Source organism: Stegodyphus dumicola, chromosome 9 (assembly GCF_044657685.1).
Source record: "Stegodyphus dumicola isolate Sdum_Otavi_A_Nest chromosome 9, ASM4465768v1".
Classification (NCBI taxonomy): Eukaryota; Metazoa; Arthropoda; class Arachnida; order Araneae; family Eresidae; genus Stegodyphus; species Stegodyphus dumicola.
In genome coordinates, this window is record NC_140776.1 from 161,737,036 (window position 1) to 161,761,817 (window position 24,782).

The following is a 24,782-nucleotide window of genomic DNA, read 5'->3' on the forward strand; positions in this document are numbered from 1 at the left end:
GCTGATCGCAGTTTAAAATGCCAAAGAAAGTGTCAAAACGAGCATCCAGAGCGGCTAGTAATAGTGCAATAGACTGGGAAGAGAGTCAAGAAGTAATGGCTCTATCAGTTTTTGGTTCTGATCCTCTGGATTCTGTTCCTCTGTTCTCAGGTGCAGACAAGGGAATTAGTCTGAATGACTTCTTAGATAGGATTGATCTCATTGCCACTCATGTGGGTTGGTCAGATGAAGATAAGTTAACAGTGATCAGAGTCAAGGTGGCAGGTGAGGCTTCAGAATTAATTAGGAATAATCTTAGGTTAAAGAAAGAAGCCAGTCTTGACTATGTTGTGAAAGCGTTGAAAGAGAGGTTCAGTTCAGTGCACAATTTGCACTCTAACATCCGTGCTCTTATTCAGGCTTTTCAGAAACCACACGAGTCAGTGCGACAATTTGCAGCACGTATAGAGGCTCTTTCGTACAAAACTGTACCAGTGGAAAGAAGCAGTGACCCTGCAGCAGAAGCACAGAGACAGGATTTACTTCTGTCAGTGTTTATCGAAGGATTGCAGTTGCATTTGCGACGCTTGTTGCTGCCACAGAATCACAAAACTTTTGCATCTGCTAAACAGCATGCAATTATTGAGGAAGACATGTGGGCTAAGAGCCATGCTAGTAGTGATTTTGCAACAGCTGAGGTTAGAGCAGTGAATGCTGCTAAGCCAGCAGTCGAGAAGGCAGTTACACCACCATCAGTAACCAACTCAGAGCTCACTACAGCTATTAAGATGCAGCAGGAAAATATAGCTCAGCTTACAAAAATGATGGGCTCTCTCCAAACACAGGTGCAGAGTTTAATATCACAAGGTACTCGTTCAAGACCCATACAGCCTCGTTGTTACAGATGCAACAGAATAGGGCATGTTAGCAGGGACTGCTATGCGAATATTGTGCCTAATCAGCACTCTAGACAGGGTCAACAGAGATTTCGAAATAACCAAACAGCCAGGAGACATTCTAATAACACCACACCAGCTGTTTCGGGTGCTCCAAATACCACAAGTGTGGCTACAAATGCTTTGAATCCCCAAGCACCAAGTTTTAATTTAAACTAATTCAGGGTGGGAAGAAACCAGTCTCCGTTTCGTCTCCTAAAACCCTTTTGGAGGTGCCATCGGTTTTTACAGTATCCACTAGTGAGGCGTCTTTGCCTATTGTTGAGGGATCTATTTTGGGGAATAAAGTAAAGTTTTTATTGGACTCGGGGGCAACTGTAAACATCATAGAAGCTAAATACATTCAATGTTTTGGAAATAAACTCTCATTGGATTCCTGTAACATATATTTAAAGGGTATTGCTGCAGAAATAAAAAATAAATAAAAAAAGGAATTTAACAATAGAATTTTAACAACAATATTTTGAAACAGAATTTTTAATTACTGACACACCTCTTTCATCTCAGTATGGTGCTTTATTAGGAACTAAATTTCTTGCAGACCACAATATGCATTTGGATTTCTCCACTTCTCAACTCTTAGGATCAAATGTAATTCTTAAATGGAATCTAAGTCAGCCTAGTGCTATGAGTAATAAGGTTTTCTCAACTTCAGTTTCTCAGTCATTTTGTTACTCTGTAACCAAACATAAATTACCACCTTTTTCTGAAAATATCATTAAGCTCACTGCTCGTTCTGTAAATTTCACTACTGATACTGTCTTAATTGAACCTTTAATAGAACATGCTCAAAGTCAATTTTCCATAGCCAGGTCAGTTAATCAGACTTCTTCATCTAACGAATTTTATGTAAAAATTGCAAATTTTTCACCGAATACACTACATGTCAATAAAGGAATGAAATTGGCCAGTGCCCAACCTGTGAATGTCATCACACATAACTCTGAACTTGTAAACAATACCACCATAGAAACAGGTGAGGATTTCGAGTCTTGGGGTGGTGAATTTGATCTTACACATTTACCTGAGCAGCAACAACAACATTTATCACACCTTCTCAATCAGTATAGTAACATCTTTGCTGCCTCAGTCACTGAGTTAACAGGGTGTGACACCATCTTACACAACATCAACTTGCGTGATAATATTCCTGTTAGGCAAAAGCCTTACAAAGTACCTTACCATCTCAGGGATGAATTAGATAGACAGGTAGCAGAGCTGCTTGAAGCCAACATCATTCAAGAAAGTGACAGCCCTTACAGTGCTCCTGTTTTATTTGTTAAGAAAGCGGATAACACCTACCGTTTAGTCACTGACTTCCGCAAGTTGAATGAGAAAACGATAGAAGACAGTTTTCCTCTGCCTTCCATGATTGAATTGATAGAACAGTTAGGAGATTCAAATTATTTTTCCACACTTGATTTAACTTCAGGGTTTTTCCAGATGAAAATTCATCCTGATGACACCTTCAAAAGTGGTTTCTCGACTCCTTCTGGGCACTATGAGTGGTTACGAACACCTTTTGGCATGCGAAATGCTCCTAGTTCCTTTCAAATATTGATGTCTATAGTTTTGGCCAATCTTTCACCATTAAAAATAGGGATTTACATTGATGATATTGTCATTGCTTCTAAAACTTTTGATGAACATTTGGAAAAATTGAAGTTAGTTTTTGATAGACTAAAACAGCATAATTCAAAACTTAAACCTTCTAAATGTCATTTTCTGAAAGAACAAATTACGTATTTGGGATATAAAGTTACCAAGGGTATTATACAGCCTGATGATAAAAAATTAAAGACCATTCAGAGTTTTATTGCACCTAAAAATAGGAAAGAAGTTAGGCAAGTTTTAGGCCTTATTGGCGTTTACAGAAGGTTCATTCCAAATTTTGCCAAAAAGGCACTTCCTTTAACTCAGCTCACTAAAGATAAAGTTCCATTTTATTGGTCACATGAAGCTCAGCATGCTTTTGATATTCTAAAAGCTGAACTTCTGAATGAACCCATTTTGGCTTTACCTAATTTTCTTAAACCTTTTTCCTTGTGTACAGATGCTTCTAATTATGCATTGGGTGCTGTCTTGTGTCAAGAAGATTCTAACGGTTTCCAACATCCAATTTGTTATGCTAGTAGAAAATTAAAAGGTCCTGAAACACGTTATAGTACTGTAGAGAGGGAAATTTTGGCAGTTGTTTGGGCCACAGCACATTTTAGACAATATCTTCTTGGTAAACCATTTACAGTATATTCTGATCAAGCTTCATTATCTCATGTTTTAAAACTTAAAGATCCCACTTCTAGAATTGCACGTTGGATTATGGGTTTATCCCAGTTTGATTATAAGATTGTTCACAAACCAGGTAGATTAAATTTAACAGCAGACTATTTATCTAGAGCAGTAAATGTTACACAGTTAATTCAAACTTCCATTACTCCTGAATTGTTGGATTTATTCAAAAAAGAACAAGCTTCTGATCCTTCTTGCCAACAGATTGTAACTGATCTTAAGAATAATAAGTCTCCTACACCTAATTCTCAGATATTTTTTGTAAAAGAAGATGTTTTGTATTGCAAATACAAGAAACCCAAGTCACGTTGGCAGAAACAAGATAGACTAGTTGTTCCTAAAACACTAGTATTAAGAATTTTGCAGGAGCATCATGATTCTCTTACTGCTGCACACTCAGGCTATCACAGAACACTTCATAGAGTTCAAAAGTCTTTTTTCTGGAAGGGTATGCATAAACAGGTGCACAATTACATTAAGTCCTGTCACTCCTGTATCCAGAGGAGGGGTCATAGACCTGCTCGTAAGGCTCCCCTTATGAGAATGCCTATGGCTACCCGTCTCATTGAGCGAATTGCGATGGATATAGTGGGTCCCCTTCCAGTTACTACGGCAGGCAACAGATATATTTTGGTCGTAACTGACTATTTTTCACGATGGCCTGATGCTTATCCTTTGCAGGACACTACATCCATATCCATAATTGAGAAATTAGAACAATTTATTTCAACTCATGGTATACCTCAGCACATTGTTACAGATAAAGGTACTAATTTTATTTCTCAAGCTATAATGGAAGTTTATAAGAAATTGGGGATTACTAAACATACTACTACGAGTTATCATCCACAGTCTGATGGTGTAGTAGAAAGATTAAATGCCACCTTAATTAATTCACTTAGCCACTTAGTTTCTCAAACTCAGGAGGATTGGGATAGACATCTGCCTTTTGCCTTATTGGCACACAGAACTGGTCGTCATAGTGCACTTCAGGAATGTCCAGCTTTTATTTTATGTGGCAGGGATTTGTGCTTACCAATTGATTTATTATTGCAAACCAATTTTAGAACTTATGATGACACAAACAATTATTCTAAAGATTTGGTTTTGAGGTTACAAAAGGCTTTTAAATTAGTCAATCAGAATTTAACAGAGGCTGCTGATAAGCAAGAAAATTTACGTGGAAAGAATTCTCATGATAAGGACATAAAAGTGGGAGATTTGGTGTATTTATACACTCCAGTAGTTCAGCCAGGTATGGCTAGAAAACTCTCTAATTTGAATCAGGGACCTTTCAGGGTTATTGAGAAACTGACTAAAGTTAACTATAAAATCTCTTCAATTACAAATCCTGATCGGATTCAGACGATACACGTGGACAGACTCACGAAGGTACCAGAGAGAATTATTTTTCCCACACTTCAAAAGGATGACTCAATTTTGACAGATAATGTAAAGAACTCATCACACGATTCACCTTACCATCTAAGGCCTAGAGATACACATGGTTTTGTGTCGAAAAAGTGAAATGAAATATTTTGAGAAATAGTGTGTTTTGTATACAATTTTGGTTAAATTATTATTTGTTTCTGGTAATTGTATTCTTGTAGTCAAATTTAAAATCAATTAGTATAGTTGTGTAGTCTTCTTGTCTTATCATTGGTCGAGTGTAGCATTTGGATTTTACATGTTTTGGCATGTGAGGTTGTGATCAAGTTGTCTTGGCTTGGAACTTTCTAGTCTCAATAGCCCAGGTTTGTTTTTTTTGGAGGTTTTGCTGGGCTGGTCCTCGCTTTTCTCCTTTTCTTAAGTTCAAAATTTTTTTTTTCTCTCTCTCTTGAAATCCCTTAGCCATGGTAGTCGGGATTTCTTTCGGTTAGAATTTTTGACTAGATAGTTTTTCAGCCAACACTTCGTGGTGATGGTCTTCTGTTCTTCTTAGTGCAACTCGTTTTTGGGTTTCTTATGCCAAGGATTTATTAGTAGTTTAGTCGGCGCTGTACAGTCGCGGTGTTTACTCATTTGCCCTCTCGTATTGGTGGGGTGTCAGTTCTTAGGGAAGTGAAATTCTGTGTGTTAGGGAAACTTAGGATTTATACGGTACACTTTTTCCTTAAGTGTACTTTTGAGTTGATATTGTCACTTCAATGGGTGATTGCAAGAACTAGTTTGTTTACATTTTGTGTCAAGCGCCAGTAGCTCTTGAATTGTTTGCTTTAAACACTCGTATACTCAGTGGTGTTTGTTTATTTACATATATTTTATTTTTACACACTTTTCACTTGATTTGCCTTTGGGGGGGATTCGTGATTTTACATTTTACTTTTCACATTTTATTTTAGGGCGTGTCACGTGTTGTTTGACAACATTTTTATTTTGTTTTGATGTATGCTTGTTGTGTGCCACTTCTTGACCCTCTTACTCGGTTTCAGGGACACTTCTTGACCCTCTTACTCGGTTCACTTTGGATTTGCTAACCATACAATTATGGTAGGATTGGATTTGCTAACCATACAATTATGGTAGGATTGGATTTGCTAACCATACAATTATGGTAGGATTGGATTTGCTAACCATACAATTATGGTAGGATTGGATTTGCTAACCATACAATTATGGTAGGATTTGGATTTGCTAACCATTGTTTTGGTAAGATTTATATTTGCTAACCATACAATTATGGTAGGATTTGGATTTGCTAACCATTGTTTTGGTAGGATTTATATTTGCTAACCATGATTTATGGTAGGATTAATTATAAATAGGTATATGTATCCTTCTTTGTGATTAACATGTGGTACCATTATGTACTTTTTTTCCCCTTTTCGTATTTAGTAACTTATGTAAAACTTTTCCATTGTCTGTGGGTCCTAAAATTTTTTTGGCTTCGCCAAAAAATGTTTTTCACGATCATCGGAGGGATGTTGTGTAGCGAATTTAATTTAATTAAGTGATTCATAAAAATCAAAATTTTAAGTTGTAATTATTCAGAATTTGAGCTACACAAGTTTGGTTATATTCTTTTTGGGCCTATTAATTCTAGTGTAATATATTTTGGCTTTCCGAGTTTACGCGAACTGCGTCTTCATTCTTGTACACGCAAACAATGGATAAGTATTTTTCCTACGTAATAAACTCAGTTTTTCATGTCAAAAATTAATTTGATTTCTTAGTATTTAATATCATTAGTTGCAGAAAAAATTAGCTCTTTAATTTGGCATAACTTTCATTTTTCTAACTTTAATTGCATTCAGTTATGAGCTTTAATTAGTAGATTTTTCTTCGTTTCACTTGTGATTTAGTTAAAGGGGGATGAAATGCCTTCTTTCCGGTTGAAAAGTCACTTTTTGCGAGTTTTCAGCGTTCTTTCGTTGGGACCCTTGCAGGGTTGTTGAAATTCCTAATCTCCCCCGGTCGCAGGTGGTGTTTATTTGGCGAGGGTTTGGCGACATAGATTTTCTGTTGAGGTTTCAAAATAGTGGTTTTGGCGAGTTTGATAACATGAGGGTATGCTGTGGTTGCAACTATTTCAACTTTCGGCGAAAAATGGGTTGCGCCAACTTGGCAGTCCGGCGCTCTCCCTTTTAACAGGTTGCTTTGTGGGACGAGCGCACTTTTTTACACTTTTTTGCACTTTCTACTTACCATCAGACGCTGTCTCGTTGGCAGCTGAATTTCATTTCGGAAAATGCATTTTTCCGCCTTTGGATCTACGGGCCTCTTGCCCTGGAGTTTTGAACGAGGGACTTAGTTGCACGCATTATGACCTCGACTAAATTATAGGCTCCTCATTGCCGTGCCTTAATATGTAAGTTACTCAAAGATAATTAAAATAGGAAAATGCAAAGAAGGGTGATGCCTAGATCTAGTGCCGTTAAGAAGAAATTTCAGTCTCTCCTCCATGAATAGAGTTTTCATCTGCATCGCTAGCTCCGGTGTCGCTATTACATAATGCTACACTTCAATATTCTCCTCCATGAATAGAGTTTTCATCTGCATCGATATTCCTAATCTTCAAGAATTAATTGCCGCCATCAAGAGTTTTCTGCATCGCTAGCTCCGGTGTCGCTACGACAAAAATGCTAACTTCAATACTGGATTGGACATCAAAGAGAACCTCCGTAGTGCTTCTTAAATCAATAGTAATTGCTGGACTTTTTGGAAAACTATCTACCTATGAACTCTTCTCATTTTCTACTACGCTCAGCAGCCGTCCTCCTTGGCATCTTGATAATTTTTAAATATGAGGGCATTTCTCCTCCTCCTGTTCACCTGCAGCTTGTATTTCATCAGATAAGTTTTTTTTATTTGTTTTCTTTTATTTGTTGGTCTGATATTTAAAAAAAAAGAAAAAAAATTATAATAGTTAATTCTTATAGTAAAGTTTAATAGACATTTCTAATAAGTAATTCTAACAACTAAAATAGTTAATAGTGATTGAAATAACTTAATTAGTTGAATTAAAATTTTGTAGTTGAGTAAATTAACCTAATTCTAATGAAATCATTTTGTTGTCCATAAAGTAAATTATTAGATTGGCCAAGGAAATATATCATTATTTAAATTAGTTAATTGGAACAGTGAATGTAAATTAGTCAGATTGGTTAAGGAAATTTATTCTTCATTAAATTATTTAATTGAACTTGTGAATTTCTTTCTTGGTGAAGATTGATTGGTAAAGGTGTCATTATTTGAGCTTCTTTGCTCCTCTTAGGGATTAAATTGCTTGTAGGATGTAATAGCCTGATTTAATTAACATATTTGGTACCATGTGATTTTTTAACATAACATATTGGTGCCGTGAACTTTCGAACCAAACTTTTAGCACTTAACAATTTTTGTTGTGCTGTTTATTTTTGCATCACTTTTGGCTTGCGCTTATAGTGGAACTTAGTTTTGACTTGAGAATGGTGATTGTCATGTGTACTATTGCATATTTATGTGAAAGTTTTCTTCCACATGTCTAGGCTTTCTACTGAAACCCTACTCGTTAGTTAGTTACAGTGACAGGCCTATACAGTAGTCGTAATACTGTACTTATTTTATACTTATTGTTTGAGGTTGCATACCAGATATGTACTACTGATACACATTTGGACTTTAAAACTATTGTATCCAACACAAACATTTTCACGCAGTACCTGTTTAGTTAAGTATTTTGTTTTGTGCAAAATTTTGTATTGCATGTTTACATATTGATTTTGAGGATTACTGTTTCACACTTTTGCAACTGTATGTTTGCAATATAAGGTTAAAAGGCACGCGTGTTAGTCACACATTGGGATACATCCCTACTTTATGTGCTGGAAATTGCTGATCGCAGTTTAAAATGCCAAAGAAAGTGTCAAAACGAGCATCCAGAGCGGCTAGTAATAGTGCAATAGACTGGGAAGAGAGTCAAGAAGTAATGGCTCTATCAGTTTTTGGTTCTGATCCTCTGGATTCTGTTCCTCTGTTCTCAGGTGCAGACAAGGGAATTAGTCTGAATGACTTCTTAGATAGGATTGATCTCATTGCCACTCATGTGGGTTGGTCAGATGAAGATAAGTTAACAGTGATCAGAGTCAAGGTGGCAGGTGAGGCTTCAGAATTAATTAGGAATAATCTTAGGTTAAAGAAAGAAGCCAGTCTTGACTATGTTGTGAAAGCGTTGAAAGAGAGGTTCAGTTCAGTGCACAATTTGCACTCTAACATCCGTGCTCTTATTCAGGCTTTTCAGAAACCACACGAGTCAGTGCGACAATTTGCAGCACGTATAGAGGCTCTTTCGTACAAAACTGTACCAGTGGAAAGAAGCAGTGACCCTGCAGCAGAAGCACAGAGACAGGATTTACTTCTGTCAGTGTTTATCGAAGGATTGCAGTTGCATTTGCGACGCTTGTTGCTGCCACAGAATCACAAAACTTTTGCATCTGCTAAACAGCATGCAATTATTGAGGAAGACATGTGGGCTAAGAGCCATGCTAGTAGTGATTTTGCAACAGCTGAGGTTAGAGCAGTGAATGCTGCTAAGCCAGCAGTCGAGAAGGCAGTTACACCACCATCAGTAACCAACTCAGAGCTCACTACAGCTATTAAGATGCAGCAGGAAAATATAGCTCAGCTTACAAAAATGATGGGCTCTCTCCAAACACAGGTGCAGAGTTTAATATCACAAGGTACTCGTTCAAGACCCATACAGCCTCGTTGTTACAGATGCAACAGAATAGGGCATGTTAGCAGGGACTGCTATGCGAATATTGTGCCTAATCAGCACTCTAGACAGGGTCAACAGAGATTTCGAAATAACCAAACAGCCAGGAGACATTCTAATAACACCACACCAGCTGTTTCGGGTGCTCCAAATACCACAAGTGTGGCTACAAATGCTTTGAATCCCCAAGCACCAAGTTTTAATTTAAACTAATTCAGGGTGGGGAGAAACCAGTCTCCGTTTCGTCTCCTAAAACCCTTTTGGAGGTGCCATCGGTTTTTACAGTATCCACTAGTGAGGCGTCTTTGCCTATTGTTGAGGGATCTATTTTGGGGAATAAAGTAAAGTTTTTATTGGACTCGGGGGCAACTGTAAACATCATAGAAGCTAAATACATTCAATGTTTTGGAAATAAACTCTCATTGGATTCCTGTAACATATATTTAAAGGGTATTGCTGCAGAAATAAAAAATAAATAAAAAAAGGAATTTAACAATAGAATTTTAACAACAATATTTTGAAACAGAATTTTTAATTACTGACACACCTCTTTCATCTCAGTATGGTGCTTTATTAGGAACTAAATTTCTTGCAGACCACAATATGCATTTGGATTTCTCCACTTCTCAACTCTTAGGATCAAATGTAATTCTTAAATGGAATCTAAGTCAGCCTAGTGCTATGAGTAATAAGGTTTTCTCAACTTCAGTTTCTCAGTCATTTTGTTACTCTGTAACCAAACATAAATTACCACCTTTTTCTGAAAATATCATTAAGCTCACTGCTCGTTCTGTAAATTTCACTACTGATACTGTCTTAATTGAACCTTTAATAGAACATGCTCAAAGTCAATTTTCCATAGCCAGGTCAGTTAATCAGACTTCTCCATCTAACGAATTTTATGTAAAAATTGCAAATTTTTCACCGAATACACTACATCTCAATAAAGGAATGAAATTGGCCAGTGCCCAACCTGTGAATGTCATCACACATAACTCTGAACTTGTAAACAATACCACCATAGAAACAGGTGAGGATTTCGAGTCTTGGGGTGGTGAATTTGATCTTACAGATTTACCTGAGCAGCAACAACAACATTTATCACACCTTCTCAATCAGTATAGTAACATCTTTGCTGCCTCAGTCACTGAGTTAACAGGGTGTGACACCATCTTACACAACATCAACTTGCGTGATAATATTCCTGTTAGGCAAAAGCCTTACAAAGTACCTTACCATCTCAGGGATGAATTAGATAGACAGGTAGCAGAGCTGCTTGAAGCCAACATCATTCAAGAAAGTGACAGCCCTTACAGTGCTCCTGTTTTATTTGTTAAGAAAGCGGATAACACCTACCGTTTAGTCACTGACTTCCGCAAGTTGAATGAGAAAACGATAGAAGACAGTTTTCCTCTGCCTTCCATGATTGAATTGATAGAACAGTTAGGAGATTCAAATTATTTTTCCACACTTGATTTAACTTCAGGGTTTTTCCAGATGAAAATTCATCCTGATGACACCTTCAAAAGTGGTTTCTCGACTCCTTCTGGGCACTATGAGTGGTTACGAACACCTTTTGGCATGCGAAATGCTCCTAGTTCCTTTCAAAGATTGATGTCTATAGTTTTGGCCAATCTTTCACCATTAAAAATAGGGATTTACATTGATGATATTGTCATTGCTTCTAAAACTTTTGATGAACATTTGGAAAAATTGAAGTTAGTTTTTGATAGACTAAAACAGCATAATTCAAAACTTAAACCTTCTAAATGTCATTTTCTGAAAGAACAAATTACGTATTTGGGATATAAAGTTACCAAGGGTATTATACAGCCTGATGATAAAAATTTAAAGACCATTCAGAGTTTTATTGCACCTAAAAATAGGAAAGAAGTTAGGCAATTTTTAGGCCTTATTGGCGTTTACAGAAGGTTCATTCCAAATTTTGCCAAAAAGGCACTTCCTTTAACTCAGCTCACTAAAGATAAAGTTCCATTTTATTGGTCACATGAAGCTCAGCATGCTTTTGATATTCTAAAAGCTGAACTTCTGAATGAACCCATTTTGGCTTTACCTAATTTTCTTAAACCTTTTTCCTTGTGTACAGATGCTTCTAATTATGCATTGGGTGCTGTCTTGTGTCAAGAAGATTCTAACGGTTTCCAACATCCAATTTGTTATGCTAGTAGAAAATTAAAAGGTCCTGAAACACGTTATAGTACTGTAGAGAGGGAAATTTTGGCAGTTGTTTGGGCCACAGCACATTTTAGACAATATCTTCTTGGTAAACCATTTACAGTATATTCTGATCAAGCTTCATTATCTCATGTTTTAAAACTTAAAGATCCCACTTCTAGAATTGCACGTTGGATTATGGGTTTATCCCAGTTTGATTATAAGATTGTTCACAAACCAGGTAGATTAAATTTAACAGCAGACTATTTATCTAGAGCAGTAAATGTTACACAGTTAATTCAAACTTCCATTACTCCTGAATTGTTGGATTTATTCAAAAAAGAACAAGCTTCTGATCCTTCTTGCCAACAGATTGTAACTGATCTTAAGAATAATAAGTCTCCTACACCTAATTCTCAGATATTTTTTGTAAAAGAAGATGTTTTGTATTGCAAATACAAGAAACCCAAGTCACGTTGGCAGAAACAAGATAGACTAGTTGTTCCTAAAACACTAGTATTAAGAATTTTGCAGGAGCATCATGATTCTCTTACTGCTGCACACTCAGGCTATCACAGAACACTTCATAGAGTTCAAAAGTCTTTTTTCTGGAAGGGTATGCATAAACAGGTGCACAATTACATTAAGTCCTGTCACTCCTGTATCCAGAGGAGGGGTCATAGACCTGCTCGTAAGGCTCCCCTTATGAGAATGCCTATGGCTACCCGTCTCATTGAGCGAATTGCGATGGATATAGTGGGTCCCCTTCCAGTTACTACGGCAGGCAACAGATATATTTTGGTCGTAACTGACTATTTTTCACGATGGCCTGATGCTTATCCTTTGCAGGACACTACATCCATATCCATAATTGAGAAATTAGAACAATTTATTTCAACTCATGGTATACCTCAGCACATTGTTACAGATAAAGGTACTAATTTTATTTCTCAAGCTATAATGGAAGTTTATAAGAAATTGGGGATTACTAAACATACTACTACGAGTTATCATCCACAGTCTGATGGTGTAGTAGAAAGATTAAATGCCACCTTAATTAATTCACTTAGCCACTTAGTTTCTCAAACTCAGGAGGATTGGGATAGACATCTGCCTTTTGCCTTATTGGCACACAGAACTGGTCGTCATAGTGCACTTCAGGAATGTCCAGCTTTTATTTTATGTGGCAGGGATTTGTGCTTACCAATTGATTTATTATTGCAAACCAATTTTAGAACTTATGATGACACAAACAATTATTCTAAAGATTTGGTTTTGAAGTTACAAAAGGCTTTTAAATTAGTCAATCAGAATTTAACAGAGGCTGCTGATAAGCAAGAAAATTTACGTGGAAAGAATTCTCATGATAAGGACATAAAAGTGGGAGATTTGGTGTATTTATACACTCCAGTAGTTCAGCCAGGTATGGCTAGAAAACTCTCTAATTTGAATCAGGGACCTTTCAGGGTTATTGAGAAACTGACTAAAGTTAACTATAAAATCTCTTCAATTACAAATCCTGATCGGATTCAGACGATACACGTGGACAGACTCACGAAGGTACCAGAGAGAATTATTTTCCCCACACTTCAAAAGGATGACTCAATTTTGACAGATAATGTAAAGAACTCATCACACGATTCACTCTACCATCTAAGGCCTAGAGATACACATGGTTTTGTGTCGAAAAAGTGAAATGAAATATTTTGAGAAATAGTGTGTTTTGTATACAATTTTGGTTAAATTATTATTTGTTTCTGGTAATTGTATTCTTGTAGTCAAATTTATAATCAATTAGTATAGTTGTGTAGTCTTCTTGTCTTATCATTGGTCGAGTGTAGCATTTGGATTTTACATGTTTTGGCATGTGAGGTTGTGATCAAGTTGTCTTGGCTTGGAACTTTCTAGTCTCAATAGCCCAGGTTTGTTTTTTTTGGAGGTTTTGCTGGGCTGGTCCTCGCTTTTCTCCTTTTCTTAAGTTCAAAAATTTTTTTTCTCTCTCTCTTGAAATCCCTTAGCCATGGTAGTCGGGATTTCTTTCGGTTAGAATTTTTGACTAGATAGTTTTTCAGACAACACTTCGTGGTGATGGTCTTCTGTTCTTCTTAGTGCAACTCGTTTTTGGGTTTCTTATGCCAAGGATTTATTAGTAGTTTAGTCGGCGCTGTACAGTCGCGGTGTTTACTCATTTGCCCTCTCGTATTGGTGGGGTGTCAGTTCTTAGGGAAGTGAAATTCTGTGTGTTAGGGAAACTTAGGATTTATACGGTACACTTTTTCCTTAAGTGTACTTTTGAGTTGATATTGTCACTTCAATGGGTGATTGCAAGAACTAGTTTGTTTACATTTTGTGTCAAGCGCCAGTAGCTCTTGAATTGTTTGCTTTAAACACTCGTATACTCAGTGGTGTTTGTTTATTTACATATATTTTATTTTTACACACTTTTCACTTGATTTGCCTTTGGGGGGGATTCGTGATTTTACATTTTACTTTTCACATTTTATTTTAGGGCGTGTCACGTGTTGTTTGACAACATTTTTATTTTGTTTTAATGTATGCTTGTTGTGTGCCACTTCTTGACCCTCTTACTCGGTTTCAGGGACACTTCTTGACCCTCTTACTCGGTTCACTTTGGATTTGCTAACCATACAATTATGGTAGGATTGGATTTGCTAACCATACAATTATGGTAGGATTGGATTTGCTAACCATACAATTATGGTAGGATTGGATTTGCTAACCATACAATTATGGTAGGATTGGATTTGCTAACCATACAATTATGGTAGGATTTGGATTTGCTAACCATTGTTTTGGTAAGATTTATATTTGCTAACCATACAATTATGGTAGGATTTGGATTTGCTAACCATTGTTTTGGTAGGATTTATATTTGCTAACCATGATTTATGGTAGGATTAATTATAAATAGGTATATGTATCCTTCTTTGTGATTAACATGTGGTACCATTATGTACTTTTTTTCCCCTCTTCGTATTTAGTAACTTATGTAAAACTTTTCCATTGTCTGTGGGTCCTAAAATTTTTTTGGCTTCGCCAAAAAATGTTTTTCACGATCATCGGAGGGATGTTGTGTAGCGAATTTAATTTAATTAAGTGATTCATAAAAATCAAAATTTTAAGTTGTAATTATTCAGAATTTGAGCTACACAAGTTTGGTTATATTCTTTTTGGGCCTATTAATTCTAGTGTAATATATTTTGGCTTTCCGAGTTTACGCGAACTGCGTCTTCATTCTTGTACACGCAAACAATGGATAAGTATTTTTCCTACGTAATAAACTCAGTTTTTCATGTCAAAAATTAATTTGATTTCTTAGTATTTAATATCATTAGTTGCAGAAAAATTAGCTCTTTAATTTGGCATAACTTTCATTTTTCTAACTTTAATTGCATTCAGTTATGAGCTTTAATTAGTAGATTTTTCTTCGTTTCACTTGTGATTTAGTTAAAGGGGGATGAAATGCCTTCTTTCCGGTTGAAAAGTCACTTTTTGCGAGTTTTCAGCGTTCTTTCGTTGGGACCCTTGCAGGGTTGTTGAAATTCCTAATCTCCCCCGGTCGCAGGTGGTGTTTATTTGGCGAGGGTTTGGCGACATAGATTTTCTGTTGAGGTTTCAAAATAGTGGTTTTGGCGAGTTTGATAACATGAGGGTATGCTGTGGTTGCAACTATTTTAACTTTCGGCGAAAAATGGGTTGCGCCAACTTGGCAGTCCGGCGCTCTCCCTTTTAACAGGTTGCTTTGTGGGACGAGCGCACTTTTTTACACTTTTTTGCACTTTCTACTTACCATCAGACGCTGTCTCGTTGGCAGCTGAATTTCATTTCGGAAAATGCATTTTTCCGCCTTTGGATCTACGGGCCTCTTGCCCTGGAGTTTTGAACGAGGGACTTAGTTGCACGCATTATGACCTCGACTAAATTATAGGCTCCTCATTGCCGTGCCTTAATATGTAAGTTACTCAAAGATAATTAAAATAGGAAAATGCAAAGAAGGGTGATGCCTAGATCTAGTGCCGTTAAGAAGAAATTTCAGTCTCTCCTCCATGAATAGAGTTTTCATCTGCATCGCTAGCTCCGGTGTCGCTATTACATAATGCTACACTTCAATATTCTCCTCCATGAATAGAGTTTTCATCTGCATCGATATTCCTAATCTTCAAGAATTAATTGCCGCCATCAAGAGTTTTCTGCATCGCTAGCTCCGGTGTCGCTACGACAAAAATGCTAACTTCAATACTGGATTGGACATCAAAGAGAACCTCCGTAGTGCTTCTTAAATCAATAGTAATTGCTGGACTTTTTGGAAAACTATCTACCTATGAACTCTTCTCATTTTCTACTACGCTCAGCAGCCGTCCTCCTTGGCATCTTGATAATTTTTAAATATGAGGGCATTTCTCCTCCTCCTGTTCACCTGCAGCTTGTATTTCATCAGATAAGTTTTTTTTATTTGTTTTCTTTTATTTGTTGGTCTGATATTTAAAAAAAAAGAAAAAAAATTATAATAGTTAATTCTTATAGTAAAGTTTAATAGACATTTCTAATAAGTAATTCTAACAACTAAAATAGTTAATAGTGATTGAAATAACTTAATTAGTTGAATTAAAATTTTGTAGTTGAGTAAATTAACCTAATTCTAATGAAATCATTTTGTTGTCCATAAAGTAAATTATTAGATTGGCCAAGGAAATATATCATTATTTAAATTAGTTAATTGGAACAGTGAATGTAAATTAGTCAGATTGGTTAAGGAAATTTATTCTTCATTAAATTATTTAATTGAACTTGTGAATTTCTTTCTTGGTGAAGATTGATTGGTAAAGGTGTCATTATTTGAGCTTCTTTGCTCCTCTTAGGGATTAAATTGCTTGTAGGATGTAATAGCCTGATTTAATTAACATATTTGGTACCATGTGATTTTTTAACATAACATATTGGTGCCGTGAACTTTCGAACCAAACTTTTAGCACTTAACAATTTTTGTTGTGCTGTTTATTTTTGCATCACTTTTGGCTTGCGCTTATAGTGGAACTTAGTTTTGACTTGAGAATGGTGATTGTCATGTGTATTATTGCATATTTATGTGAAAGTTTTCTTCCACATGTCTAGGCTTTTTACTGAAACCCTACTCGTTAGTTAGTTACAGTGACAGGCCTATACAGTGGTCGTATTACTGTGCTTATTTTATACTTATTGTTTGAGGTTGCATACCAGATATGTACTACTGATACACATTTGGACTTTAAAACTATTGTATCCAACACAAACATTTTCACGCAGTACCTGTTTAGTTAAGTATTTTGTTTTGTGCAAAATTTTGTATTGCGTGTTTACATATTGATTTTGAGGATTACTGTTTCACACTTTTGCAACTGTATGTTTGCAACATAAGGTTAAAAGGCACGCGTGTTAGTCACACATTGGGATACATCCCTACTTTATGTGCTGGAAATTGCTGATCGCAGTTTAAAATGCCAAAGAAAGTGTCAAAACGAGCATCCAGAGCGGCTAGTAATAGTGCAATAGACTGGGAAGAGAGTCAAGAAGTAATGGCTCTATCAGTTTTTGGTTCTGATCCTCTGGATTCTGTTCCTCTGTTCTCAGGTGCAGACAAGGGAATTAGTCTGAATGACTTCTTAGATAGGATTGATCTCATTGCCACTCATGTGGGTTGGTCAGATGAAGATAAGTTAACAGTGATCAGAGTCAAGGTGGCAGGTGAGGCTTCAGAATTAATTAGGAATAATCTTAGGTTAAAGAAAGAAGCCAGTCTTGACTATGTTGTGAAAGCGTTGAAAGAGAGGTTCAGTTCAGTGCACAATTTGCACTCTAACATCCGTGCTCTTATTCAGGCTTTTCAGAAACCACACGAGTCAGTGCGACAATTTGCAGCACGTATAGAGGCTCTTTCGTACAAAACTGTACCAGTGGAAAGAAGCAGTGACCCTGCAGCAGAAGCACAGAGACAGGATTTACTTCTGTCAGTGTTTATCGAAGGATTGCAGTTGCATTTGCGACGCTTGTTGCTGCCACAGAATCACAAAACTTTTGCATCTGCTAAACAGCATGCAATTATTGAGGAAGACATGTGGGCTAAGAGCCATGCTAGTAGTGATTTTGCAACAGCTGAGGTTAGAGCAGTGAATGCTGCTAAGCCAGCAGTCGAGAAGGCAGTTACACCACCATCAGTAACCAACTCAGAGCTCACTACAGCTATTAAGATGCAGCAGGAAAATATAGCTCAGCTTACAAAAATGATGGGCTCTCTCCAAACACAGGTGCAGAGTTTAATATCACAAGGTACTCGTTCAAGACCCATACAGCCTCGTTGTTACAGATGCAACAGAATAGGGCATGTTAGCAGGGACTGCTATGCGAATATTGTGCCTAATCAGCACTCTAGACAGGGTCAACAGAGATTTCGAAATAACCAAACAGCCAGGAGACATTCTAATAACACCACACCAGCTGTTTCGGGTGCTCCAAATACCACAAGTGTGGCTACAAATGCTTTGAATCCCCAAGCACCAAGTTTTAATTTAAACTAATTCAGGGTGGGGAGAAACCAGTCTCCGTTTCGTCTCCTAAAACCCTTTTGGAGGTGCCATCGGTTTTTACAGTATCCACTAGTGAGGCGTCTTTGCCTATTGTTGAGGGATCTATTTTGGGGAATAAAGTAAAGTTTTTATTGGACTCGGGGGCAACTGTAAACATCATAGAAGCTAAATACATTCAATGTTTTGGAAATAAACTCTCATTGGATTCCTGTAACATATATTTAAAGGGTATTGCTGCAGAAATAAAAAATAAATAAAAAAAGGAATTTAACAATAGAATTTTAACAACAATATTTTGAAACAGAATTTTTAATTACTGACACACCTCTTTCATCTCAGTATGGTGCTTTATTAGGAACTAAATTTCTTGCAGACCACAATATGCATTTGGATTTCTCCACTTCTCAACTCTTAGGATCAAATGTAATTCTTAAATGGAATCTAAGTCAGCCTAGTGCTATGAGTAATAAGGTTTTCTCAACTTCAGTTTCTCAGTCATTTTGTTACTCTGTAACCAAACATAAATTACCACCTTTTTCTGAAAATATCATTAAGCTCACTGCTCGTTCTGTAAATTTCACTACTGATACTGTCTTAATTGAACCTTTAATAGAACATGCTCAAAGTCAATTTTCCATAGCCAGGTCAGTTAATCAGACTTCTTCATCTAACGAATTTTATGTAAAAATTGCAAATTTTTCACCGAATACACTACATGTCAATAAAGGAATGAAATTGGCCAGTGCCCAACCTGTGAATGTCATCACACATAACTCTGAACTTGTAAACAATACCACCATAGAAACAGGTGAGGATTTCGAGTCTTGGGGTGGTGAATTTGATCTTACACATTTACCTGAGCAGCAACAACAACATTTATCACACCTTCTCAATCAGTATAGTAACATCTTTGCTGCCTCAGTCACTGAGTTAACAGGGTGTGACACCATCTTACACAACATCAACTTGCGTGATAATATTCCTGTTAGGCAAAAGCCTTACAAAGTACCTTACCATCTCAGGGATGAATTAGATAGACAGGTAGCAGAGCTGCTTGAAGCCAACATCATTCAAGAAAGTGACAGCCCTTACAGTGCTCCTGTTTTATTTGTTAAGAAAGCGGATAACACCTACCGTTTAGTCACTGACTTCCGCAAGTTGAATGAGAAAACGATAGAAGACAGTTTTCCTCTGCCTTCCATGATTGAATTGATAGAACAGTTAGGAGATTCAAATTATTTTTCCACACTTGATTTAACTTCAGGGTTTTTCCAGATGAAAATTCATCCTGATGACACCTTCAAAAGTGGTTTCTCGACTCCTTCTGGGCACTATGAGTGGTTACGAACACCTTTTGGCATGCGAAATGCTCCTAGTTCCTTTCAAATATTGATGTCTATAGTTTTGGCCAATCTTTCACCATTAAAAATAGGGATTTACATTGATGATATTGTCATTGCTTCTAAAACTTTTGATGAACATTTGGAAAAATTGAAGTTAGTTTTTGATAGACTAAAACAGCATAATTCAAAACTTAAACCTTCTAAATGTCATTTTCTGAAAGAACAAATTACGTATTTGGGATATAAAGTTACCAAGGGTATTATACAGCCTGATGATAAAAAATTAAAGACCATTCAGAGTTTTATTGCACCTAAAAATAGGAAAGAAGTTAGGCAAGTTTTAGGCCTTATTGGCGTTTACAGAAGGTTCATTCCAAATTTTGCCAAAAAGGCACTTCCTTTAACTCAGCTCACTAAAGATAAAGTTCCATTTTATTGGTCACATGAAGCTCAGCATGCTTTTGATATTCTAAAAGCTGAACTTCTGAATGAACCCATTTTGGCTTTACCTAATTTTCTTAAACCTTTTTCCTTGTGTACAGATGCTTCTAATTATGCATTGGGTGCTGTCTTGTGTCAAGAAGATTCTAACGGTTTCCAACATCCAATTTGTTATGCTAGTAGAAAATTAAAAGGTCCTGAAACACGTTATAGTACTGTAGAGAGGGAAATTTTGGCAGTTGTTTGGGCCACAGCACATTTTAGACAATATCTTCTTGGTAAACCATTTACAGTATATTCTGATCAAGCTTCATTATCTCATGTTTTAAAACTTAAAGATCCCACTTCTAGAATTGCACGTTGGATTATGGGTTTATCCCAGTTTGATTATAAGATTGTTCACAAACCAGGTAGATTAAATTTAACAGCAGACTATTTATCTAGAGCAGTAAATGTTACACAGTTAATTCAAACTTCCATTACTCCTGAATTGTTGGATTTATTCAAAAAAGAACAAGCTTCTGATCCTTCTTGCCAACAGATTGTAACTGATCTTAAGAATAATAAGTCTCCTACACCTAATTCTCAGATATTTTTTGTAAAAGAAGATGTTTTGTATTGCAAATACAAGAAACCCAAGTCACGTTGGCAGAAACAAGATAGACTAGTTGTTCCTAAAACACTAGTATTAAGAATTTTGCAGGAGCATCATGATTCTCTTACTGCTGCACACTCAGGCTATCACAGAACACTTCATAGAGTTCAAAAGTCTTTTTTCTGGAAGGGTATGCATAAACAGGTGCACAATTACATTAAGTCCTGTCACTCCTGTATCCAGAGGAGGGGTCATAGACCTGCTCGTAAGGCTCCCCTTATGAGAATGCCTATGGCTACCCGTCTCATTGAGCGAATTGCGATGGATATAGTGGGTCCCCTTCCAGTTACTACGGCAGGCAACAGATATATTTTGGTCGTAACTGACTATTTTTCACGATGGCCTGATGCTTATCCTTTGCAGGACACTACATCCATATCCATAATTGAGAAATTAGAACAATTTATTTCAACTCATGGTATACCTCAGCACATTGTTACAGATAAAGGTACTAATTTTATTTCTCAAGCTATAATGGAAGTTTATAAGAAATTGGGGATTACTAAACATACTACTACGAGTTATCATCCACAGTCTGATGGTGTAGTAGAAAGATTAAATGCCACCTTAATTAATTCACTTAGCCACTTAGTTTCTCAAACTCAGGAGGATTGGGATAGACATCTGCCTTTTGCCTTATTGGCACACAGAACTGGTCGTCATAGTGCACTTCAGGAATGTCCAGCTTTTATTTTATGTGGCAGGGATTTGTGCTTACCAATTGATTTATTATTGCAAACCAATTTTAGAACTTATGATGACACAAACAATTATTCTAAAGATTTGGTTTTGAGGTTACAAAAGGCTTTTAAATTAGTCAATCAGAATTTAACAGAGGCTGCTGATAAGCAAGAAAATTTACGTGGAAAGAATTCTCATGATAAGGACATAAAAGTGGGAGATTTGGTGTATTTATACACTCCAGTAGTTCAGCCAGGTATGGCTAGAAAACTCTCTAATTTGAATCAGGGACCTTTCAGGGTTATTGAGAAACTGACTAAAGTTAACTATAAAATCTCTTCAATTACAAATCCTGATCGGATTCAGACGATACACGTGGACAGACTCACGAAGGTACCAGAGAGAATTATTTTTCCCACACTTCAAAAGGATGACTCAATTTTGACAGATAATGTAAAGAACTCATCACACGATTCACCTTACCATCTAAGGCCTAGAGATACACATGGTTTTGTGTCGAAAAAGTGAAATGAAATATTTTGAGAAATAGTGTGTTTTGTATACAATTTTGGTTAAATTATTATTTGTTTCTGGTAATTGTATTCTTGTAGTCAAATTTAAAATCAATTAGTATAGTTGTGTAGTCTTCTTGTCTTATCATTGGTCGAGTGTAGCATTTGGATTTTACATGTTTTGGCATGTGAGGTTGTGATCAAGTTGTCTTGGCTTGGAACTTTCTAGTCTCAATAGCCCAGGTTTGTTTTTTTTGGAGGTTTTGCTGGGCTGGTCCTCGCTTTTCTCCTTTTCTTAAGTTCAAAATTTTTTTTTTCTCTCTCTCTTGAAATCCCTTAGCCATGGTAGTCGGGATTTCTTTCGGTTAGAATTTTTGACTAGATAGTTTTTCAGCCAACACTTCGTGGTGATGGTCTTCTGTTCTTCTTAGTGCAACTCGTTTTTGGGTTTCTTATGCCAAGGATTTATTAGTAGTTTAGTCGGCGCTGTACAGTCGCGGTGTTTACTCATTTGCCCTCTCGTATTGGTGGGGTGTCAGTTCTTAGGGAAGTGAAATTCTGTGTGTTAGGGAAACTTAGGATTTATACGGTACACTTTTTCCTTAAGTGTACTTTTGAGTTGATATTGTCACTTCAATGGGTGATTGCAAGAACTAGTTTGTTTACATTTTGTGTCAAGCGCCAGTAGCTCTTGAATTGTTTGCTTTAAACACTCGTATACTCAGTGGTGTTTGTTTATTTACATATATTTTATTTTTACACACTTTTCACTTGATTTGCCTTTGGGGGGGATTCGTGATTTTACATTTTACTTTTCACATTTTATTTTAGGGCGTGTCACGTGTTGTTTGACAACATTTTTATTTTGTTTTGATGTATGCTTGTTGTGTGCCACTTCTTGACCCTCTTACTCGGTTTCAGGGACACTTCTTGACCCTCTTACTCGGTTCACTTTGGATTTGCTAACCATACAATTATGGTAGGATTGGATTTGCTAACCATACAATTATGGTAGGATTGGATTTGCTAACCATACAATTATGGTAGGATTGGATTTGCTAACCATACAATTATGGTAGGATTGGATTTGCTAACCATACAATTATGGTAGGATTTGGATTTGCTAACCATTGTTTTGGTAAGATTTATATTTGCTAACCATACAATTATGGTAGGATTTGGATTTGCTAACCATTGTTTTGGTAGGATTTATATTTGCTAACCATGATTTATGGTAGGATTAATTATAAATAGGTATATGTATCCTTCTTTGTGATTAACATGTGGTACCATTATGTACTTTTTTTCCCCTTTTCGTATTTAGTAACTTATGTAAAACTTTTCCATTGTCTGTGGGTCCTAAAATTTTTTTGGCTTCGCCAAAAAATGTTTTTCACGATCATCGGAGGGATGTTGTGTAGCGAATTTAATTTAATTAAGTGATTCATAAAAATCAAAATTTTAAGTTGTAATTATTCAGAATTTGAGCTACACAAGTTTGGTTATATTCTTTTTGGGCCTATTAATTCTAGTGTAATATATTTTGGCTTTCCGAGTTTACGCGAACTGCGTCTTCATTCTTGTACACGCAAACAATGGATAAGTATTTTTCCTACGTAATAAACTCAGTTTTTCATGTCAAAAATTAATTTGATTTCTTAGTATTTAATATCATTAGTTGCAGAAAAAATTAGCTCTTTAATTTGGCATAACTTTCATTTTTCTAACTTTAATTGCATTCAGTTATGAGCTTTAATTAGTAGATTTTTCTTCGTTTCACTTGTGATTTAGTTAAAGGGGGATGAAATGCCTTCTTTCCGGTTGAAAAGTCACTTTTTGCGAGTTTTCAGCGTTCTTTCGTTGGGACCCTTGCAGGGTTGTTGAAATTCCTAATCTCCCCCGGTCGCAGGTGGTGTTTATTTGGCGAGGGTTTGGCGACATAGATTTTCTGTTGAGGTTTCAAAATAGTGGTTTTGGCGAGTTTGATAACATGAGGGTATGCTGTGGTTGCAACTATTTCAACTTTCGGCGAAAAATGGGTTGCGCCAACTTGGCAGTCCGGCGCTCTCCCTTTTAACAGGTTGCTTTGTGGGACGAGCGCACTTTTTTACACTTTTTTGCACTTTCTACTTACCATCAGACGCTGTCTCGTTGGCAGCTGAATTTCATTTCGGAAAATGCATTTTTCCGCCTTTGGATCTACGGGCCTCTTGCCCTGGAGTTTTGAACGAGGGACTTAGTTGCACGCATTATGACCTCGACTAAATTATAGGCTCCTCATTGCCGTGCCTTAATATGTAAGTTACTCAAAGATAATTAAAATAGGAAAATGCAAAGAAGGGTGATGCCTAGATCTAGTGCCGTTAAGAAGAAATTTCAGTCTCTCCTCCATGAATAGAGTTTTCATCTGCATCGCTAGCTCCGGTGTCGCTATTACATAATGCTACACTTCAATATTCTCCTCCATGAATAGAGTTTTCATCTGCATCGATATTCCTAATCTTCAAGAATTAATTGCCGCCATCAAGAGTTTTCTGCATCGCTAGCTCCGGTGTCGCTACGACAAAAATGCTAACTTCAATACTGGATTGGACATCAAAGAGAACCTCCGTAGTGCTTCTTAAATCAATAGTAATTGCTGGACTTTTTGGAAAACTATCTACCTATGAACTCTTCTCATTTTCTACTACGCTCAGCAGCCGTCCTCCTTGGCATCTTGATAATTTTTAAATATGAGGGCATTTCTCCTCCTCCTGTTCACCTGCAGCTTGTATTTCATCAGATAAGTTTTTTTTATTTGTTTTCTTTTATTTGTTGGTCTGATATTTAAAAAAAAAGAAAAAAAATTATAATAGTTAATTCTTATAGTAAAGTTTAATAGACATTTCTAATAAGTAATTCTAACAACTAAAATAGTTAATAGTGATTGAAATAACTTAATTAGTTGAATTAAAATTTTGTAGTTGAGTAAATTAAC